This window comes from Lasioglossum baleicum, unplaced genomic scaffold, assembly GCF_051020765.1.
Source record: "Lasioglossum baleicum unplaced genomic scaffold, iyLasBale1 scaffold0171, whole genome shotgun sequence".
NCBI classification, from domain to species: domain Eukaryota; kingdom Metazoa; phylum Arthropoda; class Insecta; order Hymenoptera; family Halictidae; genus Lasioglossum; species Lasioglossum baleicum.
In genome coordinates, this window is record NW_027469231.1 from 153,009 (window position 1) to 161,441 (window position 8,433).

At 30.9% G+C, this 8,433-nt stretch overlaps 1 pseudogene; it reads left to right on the top strand.

Moving 5' to 3' along the window:
* LOC143220089 (cytochrome c oxidase subunit 1 pseudogene) overlaps positions 1-8,022 on the top strand; it is a 79,727-nt pseudogene extending 71,705 nt beyond the window's left edge.
* The last annotated feature ends 411 nt before the right edge of the window (positions 8,023-8,433 follow it).

The following is an 8,433-nucleotide window of genomic DNA, read 5'->3' on the forward strand; positions in this document are numbered from 1 at the left end:
AAGTCCATCGGCAAAACGCTAGACTTTATACCAATCCGTAACGTTATTCAACAGTTTGACGCTCTACATTAACATTCATACAGTGATTAATATGTCCACCGGCAATACGTTTCTGCGAATTCACTCCCTGACATCCTGGTTTTACTCTCGGAACCACAGGATAGGTGAAGCTGTTAACTTAGCCCTTCGACACTTAAAGAAGGCGGTAACGTTCTCGAAAGTCTTGGCTCTTGGTTTTTCTATCCATATATGTAAATGAGGTGCCGTAACTAAAATGTATACTAACTCGCATCTCTGAATACGAAGTAATACCGTCGATACAGCGGGTTAGCTTCTGGCAAGGTAAGAACTTCAGTAAAAAGTTTGTTTCAATTGCAATATGAAACGTTCTACAACGGTTTCCATCTGTACTTTTATATTTATTCCGTTAAATAGAGTATTTAATGCCAATACTGTACAGCGGATTTGGTTGCAGTATACCTGCTCTGACACACGGAATCACAGGATAGTTGGAGGTATTGACTTAGCCGTTCGATTCTGAACGAAGGTGATATCGTTCTCGAACCGTTTGACCCTAGACCTTCCAATTTATGGACAGAGATACGGTGCCAGTCACTGAAATGTATACTAATTCGTCCCTCTGAACACCATAATATATTCTTGATACTACGAGTTAGATCTTCTGAGGGTAATTTCATCAAAAAACCTTTTTGCTTTATACCAATTCGTATCGCCCACGAACAGTTTGACGCTCTTCTTTAACATGCAATCCGTCAATTAAGGTTATTATTGCCAATACTGTTCAGTGGATTTACTCCAGGAATACCAGGTTTGACTTTCGGACTCACAGGACAGGTGAAGCTACTGAGTTAGCCGTTAGTCTCTCACAGATGGTGGTAACATTCCCGAACGGTTTGACTCTCGATGTTGATACTTATACACAAAATTTTGGAGTTCGTCTGCTAAAGTGTGTACTAATTCGTTTCCTCCAACAATGAGCGTGACACTCGCTACAACGTGTCAGGTTCTAGGAAGGAAATGTATTCGGTAGAAGGAATAGCTTAATGCGAATTGTTAATGTTCGCCGACGGTTTGATTCTCTACCTTAGTATTCATACAGCGAATTAATGTGTCCAATGTCAATGCTGTTCGTGGCTTCACTCCAGGAATACCTGGATTATCTCTAGGAATCAATGGATTGGTAAAGCTATTGAATTCGTCGTTCGATTGTCAGAGAAGGTGGTGTCGTTCTCGAGCGACTTGACACTCGATTATTCGCTTCATAGATAAAAATAAGGTTTCTGCCTGCTAAAATGTCTTCTATTTTATTTCCGTGAGCACTATGCATGACACTCGCTACAGCATGATAGGAACTCGAAAGGTAAGATATTCGATGAAAATAGTGACATTATACGAACTGATAATATTCTCCGACGGTGTGACTACGTACTTCGATATTCAAACCGTGAATTATGGTGTCCAAAACCAGTAGTGTACAGCGGATTGACTCCCAGCATACCAGGCTTGTCTATCGAAATCACAGGATTGATGAAGCTATTGTCTCAGCAGTGCACCCACAAAAGAGGTGATAACTTTGTCGAACGGTTTGGCATTCGATGTTCTAATTCGTGCATTAAATTAAGGTGCCCGGCACTAAGGTGAACTAATTTATACCTCTGAACTCTAAGCTATATTTTCGATACAGCGGGATATGTCCTTGGAAGGTATGGCCTTCGGTAAATGTTTGATTCTATACCAATAAGTGACGATCTCCGACAGTTTTACTCTATACTTTAATCTTTATAACGAGAAATTGGGTATCTACTGCAAATACTGTTAAGCGTACGTACTCCAGGAACACCTCTCTTGACTCTCAGAATCACAGCATAGGTGAATCTATCGACATAGCTGTGCTCCCCTCAGAAATGGTGGATACGACCTCCAACGGTTTGACACTCAATCTTGCTATTCATACATGAAAATAAGGTGTCCGCCTGCTAAATGTCTTCTAATTAGCTTCCGTGAACACTAGGCAAGACACATCGTGAAGCGGATTGTGTCCTCGAAAGGAAACGTATTTAGTAAAGTTCTCCAACGCTTTGACTCCCAACATTAATACTCATGCCGTGAATAGACGCGTCTATTGCCGGTATCATTCAGAGGATTTACACCACGAATAGCACGTTTGGCTCTAGGAATCTCAGAATAGGAGAAGCTATTAACGTAGCCGTTCGAACCTTATATATCTTGGTAACGGTCCCGAACGGTCTGACACCCGACCTTCTGATTCATACAGGAAGTTAATGAGCTCGTCACTAAAGTGTATGCCAATTCGTCCTATGAACACGATGTTATACTCGCGATGAATCGGGCGAGGTTCGCGGAAGGCCAGGACATCAGAAAAACGTTTGACTTTATAGCAATTTGTAACGTTCATTAATGGTGTGACGCTCTATTTTATTTTTCAAACCGTGATATGACGAGTCAATCGCCAATACCCTTCAGCGGATGAACTACTGATATTCCTAGTGTGAATCACGGAACCACAGGATAGGTGAATCTATTGTGATATATGTGCGACTTCACAATGACGGAGGTAACGTTCTGGAACGGTTTGACAATCGATCTTCTAATTTATATTTAAAAATACGGTGTGCTTCTGCTATATTTTCTACTTACTTGTTTCAGTGAGAACTAAGCATGACGCTCGCCACAGCGGGTTAGGTTCTTGGACGGTGGGGTATCCGGTAAAAATTTTGACTTTATACCATTTGGTAACGATCTCCAACGGTCTGACTCACTACATTGATATTCAAACCAGGACTGAAGGAGTCTATTGAAAATACAGTGCAGTGGATTTACTCCAGGATTGACCGTCGACCTCCTAATACATACATGACGTTAAGGTTCCAGTCTGCGAAATTAAGACTAATTTCTTCTAAGAACACGATGCTACGCTCTCGATATAGCGGGTTAGCTTTGCGGTGGGTAAGGTCTTCGGAGAAGTTTCCACTTTACACGAATTTGTAACGATCTAAAACGGTTTGGCACTCTACTTTAATACTCTAACCGTGAATTACGCTGTCTATTGCCAAAACTGTTCAACGGATTTGCACCCGGGATACTTCGTTCGACTTTCGGAATCGCAGGATTCGTGAATATATTGGCATGGACGATCGGCACTCTAGGAAGGTGGTAACATTCTCGATATGTTTAACAGTCAATCTAAGAATTCATACACGAAATTAATGTGCCCGTGTCTAAAGTGTATACTAATATGCTCCTCTAAACACGAAGACGTAATCTCGGTGCAACGGGTTAGCTTCTCCGAAAGAAAGGCCTTCGGTAAAAAGTTTGACTATATAGAAATAGGGAACGTTCAACAACGGTTTGATTTTGTTAATTAATATTCATACCATGAAATTGCGTGTCTAATGCCAATACTGTTCAGCGGGTTCAGACGCGGACTACCTGGTTCGACTAGTATTGTGGTGAGATTATTTTATTGCATACATAGATTGAAAATTTGTTGTATTGAAATTTTCTACTGTTGACAAATTTTATTGTGTAAAATTTGTTCCATTGATATTTTCGACTAGTATTCTGGTGAGTTAATTTTAATATATATATAATATGAAAATTTGTTCTATTGAAATTTTCTACTGCTGACAAATTTTTATGTGTAATGTTTGCTCTATTGATATTTTCGACTAGTATTGTGGTGAGCTAATTTTATTGCATATTTAATAAGAAAATTTGTTCCATTGAAATTTTCTGCTGTTGACAAATTTTATTAAATTTAAAATATAAATAAGCTGCTTACTAAGCATTATATATTCATAATCTATCGATATATTATATAATAATATTTTATATGAAATATATATTCAGTAATTTATTTTACACTACTCTAGTAGTATAAATAATTAATTTTATACTATTTTAATCTAGTAGTATAAATTAATTTATTATATATAATTAAATTTATATTATATAAGTCGAGTAGTATAAATTAATTTTATATATATAATTAATTTTATACTATTTTACTCGAGTAGTATAAATTAATTTATTATAAATAATTAACATTATACTATTTTAGTATCATAAATAATTAATTTTATGTTATTTTAGTTGAGTAGAATATAATTGTAATTAAATTATAATATTAGTTTATTAAATAATTATATTTCAAAATGTGATTTAATTAATATTGATAGGTTTATTAATTATTTAGTAATAATTTATTTAAAATCCATGAATATTAAAGAAATATTTATTTAATGAAGTTTATTAATTATTTAATTTATTTAAGTATTCACAACCTATAAATATTATAAATTGCTTAATATTACTACGTTTATTATTTATTTAATTTATTTAAAAATTCAAAATCTATAAGTATTATAATTTATTTAAATATTTCGTAGGTTTATTAATTTAATATGGATATAAAACCAATAAATATTAAATGAACATGGTTCACTAATATTTATATGTTTATTAATAATTTAACATATTTAAGGATACAAAACCTATAAAATATTAAAAACTATTCATTTTAATATTTTATAGGTTTATTAATTTAATTTATTTATGGATATAAAACCTATATATATTAAATAATTATAATTTATTAATATTTATATGTTTATTAATTATTTAGTTTATTTATGGATACAAAACCTATAAATATTAAAAATCATTTATCTTAATATTTTATTGGTTTATTAATTTCATTTATTTAAGGATATTATTAATATTTATTGGCATATTAATTATTTGATATATTTTAGAATACAAAACCTATAAATATTAAATATTATTTATTTTAATATTTTATAGGTTTATTAATTTAATTTATTTAAGGATATATAACTTATAAATATTGAATGAATAATGCTTTTAATATTTATAGGTCTATTAATTATTTTGAAACAATTTATTTAAAATTGCAAATTTATAAATATTGAAAGTTATAATTTATTTTAACATTTTAAAGGTTTATTAATTATTTATAATAATATATATATATATATATATATTTAACAATTTAATTAATTCTTTGAGATTCGAAATTTTATATGCTTTTACATTACAAAAAATATATATATAATAATGATATTCCTGATAAAAGGAATATTTTGATAAGATATTTATGAAAATTTATTTACTATTATTAGTTACAAAAATTTTAACACAATTTTTGAAAATTATAGTATAATTTAATTTTGGAAAATTGTAGTGTAATTTAATTTTAAATAAATTATATAAATTAATTTTAAGATATAAATATATAAATTTTATATATTTAATATATATTTTATATTTATCTTTTTTATTATTATGAAATATTATTTTAGAGTGACTTATTTTTGAGATTGTAACATTTAATAGAATCAGCATAATTAATTAAAATTCTGGTAATAAATTATCGAGTTTATTGATTTTTTATATATCAATTATTTCTAGAATTTCTTTTATAATTGTACCTTTTTTAATTGGAGGGTTTGGTAATTGATTGATTCCTTTAATATTAAGATAACCTGATATATCATTTCCTCGAATAAATAGTATTAGATTTTGATTGCTACCTCCTTCATTATTATTATTATTTGAAGAATTTTTAATTTTATATCTAGAACTGGTTGAACTGTATGTCCACCTTTATCTAATTATATTTTTCATTCATCTCCTTCTGTAGATTTTACAATTCTTTGTTTACATATATCTGGTATTTCATCGCTTATAGGAGATTCAAATTTAATGACTACAATTATATAAATAAAAATTTTTAGATTAGATTTAGATAAAATACCTTTATTTCCTTGATCTCTTTTTATTACAATAATCTTATTATTATTATGTATCTTTACCTGTAGTAGCAGGAGCTATTACAAAATTATTATTTGATGGCAATTTTAATACATTTTTCTTTGATCCTATAGGAGGAGGAGATCCTGTATTATATCAACATTTATTTTGATTTTATGGTCATCCTGAAGTTTATATTTTAATTTTACCTGGTTTTGAATTAATTTCGCAAATTATTATAAATGAAAGTGGTAAAAAAGAAGTATTTGGTAATTTAGGAATAATTTATGCAATACTAGGGATTGGATTTTTAGGTTTTACTGTTTGATCTCAACATATATTTACTATTGGAATAGATGTAGATACTCGTGCTTATTTTACTTCAGCAACTACAATTATTGCTGTTCCTACTAGAATTATAGTTATTAGATGATTAGCAACTTATTATGGTTCAAAATTTGAAATAAATAATTCTATTATTTCATCTTTAGGCTTTATTTTATTGTTTGCAATTGGAGGATTAACAGGAAATATATTATCTAATTCATCTATTGATATTATTTTACATGATACATATTAGGTTGGGGAAAAAGAAATCCATTATTTTTGCGTGAACTTCAAGACTTTATTTAACATGTTTTGCATTGTCCGATTTAGGTCAAATATGCACCATTTTGTTCTATAATTTGTTGCCATTTTAATGGTAGCTTCATTATGCCTCTCTCATAAAAGTCTTGGTCCTTATTAGCGAAAAACTCCAGCAATTGATTTTCACACTCTTCTATTGATGCCAATTTCTTATCACTAAAAAAGTTTTGCAATGCAAGAAAAAGATGGTAATCGCTTGGTGCGAGGTCCGGACTGTATGGTGGATGCATCAAAACTTCCCAACCAAGCTCCCGGAGTTTCTGACGAGTCACTATAGAAGTGTGTGGTCTGGCGTTGTCCTGATGGAACACGACACCTCTTCTGTTGGCCAATTCTGGCCGTTTCTGGTCAATTGCTCGCTTCAGACGGTCCAGTTGTTGACAATAGATGTCTGAATTTAATGTTTGGCCATATGGAAGCAACTCGTAATAAATGATTCCTTTCCAATCCCACCAAACGCAAAGCAGAACCTTCCTGGCCGTTAGTCCCGGTTTGGCCACCGTCTGAGCTGCTTCACCGCGCTGTGACCACGATCGCTTTCGCATAATGTTGTCGTATGTGACCCATTTCTCATCCCCAGTCACCATCCGTTTAAGAAATGGGTTGATTTCATTACGTTTGGCCAAGGCTTCGCAGATGGAAATTCGATCCATCATGTTTTTTGGTGTTAATTGGTGTGGCACCCAAACATCAAGCTTTTTTTTAAACCCAGCTTTGTGCAAATGGTTTAAAACTGTTTTGTGGTCGATCTTTAACTCCTGGGCGATGCTACGACAACTAACATGCCGGTCCACTTCGATGATTTCAGTGACTTTCTCGACATTTTCGACGACGGGCCTGCCTGTGCGAGGGGCATCCTTAACGTCAAAAATACCCGAACGGAATCGACGAAACCAAAATTGCGCGTAATTAGCTGTTACAGTATCGGGACCATAAACACTATTCACATTTTCAGCCGCCTGACTTGCATTTTCGCCCTTATCAAAGAAAAACTGTAAAATGTACCGAATTTTCTCTTTGTTGACTTCCATCTTTAACGCCGTGTAACTCAGAACTGAATGGACAAAACAAAAAACTGCAAACGAATTCTTTTAGTGCGAACTGTTACCTTGACAAAGAGCATAAATTTGAAATTGTTTGATCGATAATTAACGAGATATCGATCACTACAGCCATCTACCGAAAAAATAATGGATTTCTTTTTCCCCAACCTAATATTATGAAGTTGCTCACTTTCATTATGTTTTATCAATAGGAGCTGTTTTTTTCATTATTTAAAGATTTATTCACTGATATCCTATAACTACTGGTTTAATAATAAACAATTAATGATTAGTATATCAATTTTTAATAATATTTATTGGAGTAAATTTAACATTTCTTCCTCAACATTTTTTAGGTTTAATAGGAATACCTGGACGTTATTCTGATTACCCTGATTCTCATTATTGTTGAAATCAATTATCTTCAATTGGTTCTATTATTCCATTGAATAGAATAATTTTTTAATTATTTTTAATTTTAGAATGTCTAATTTATAAACGTTTATTATTATTTTAATTTTTTCAATCATCTTTAGAATGATTAATAAATTATCCTCCATTAAATCATTCATTTATTGAGTGTAGAATTTTAATAATTAAAAAATTTTTATATGGCAGAAACGTGCAATGAATTTAAAATTCAATTGTATAAAATTTAATTTTATTATTAAAAATAGCAACATGAAATATATATTCTTTTTCAAAATTCAAATTCCTTTTACTATGATAATTTAATTTATGTACATAATTTCATTGTAATATTATATTAATAATTATTGTTCTTAACTCATATTTAATTGCTGATATTTTAAGTAATAAATGTATTAATATATATATATTAAAATATAATTTAATTGCAGTAATTTGAACAATTATTCCAATAATAATTTCATTATTTATTTGTTCTCCATCTTTAAAGATTTTATAT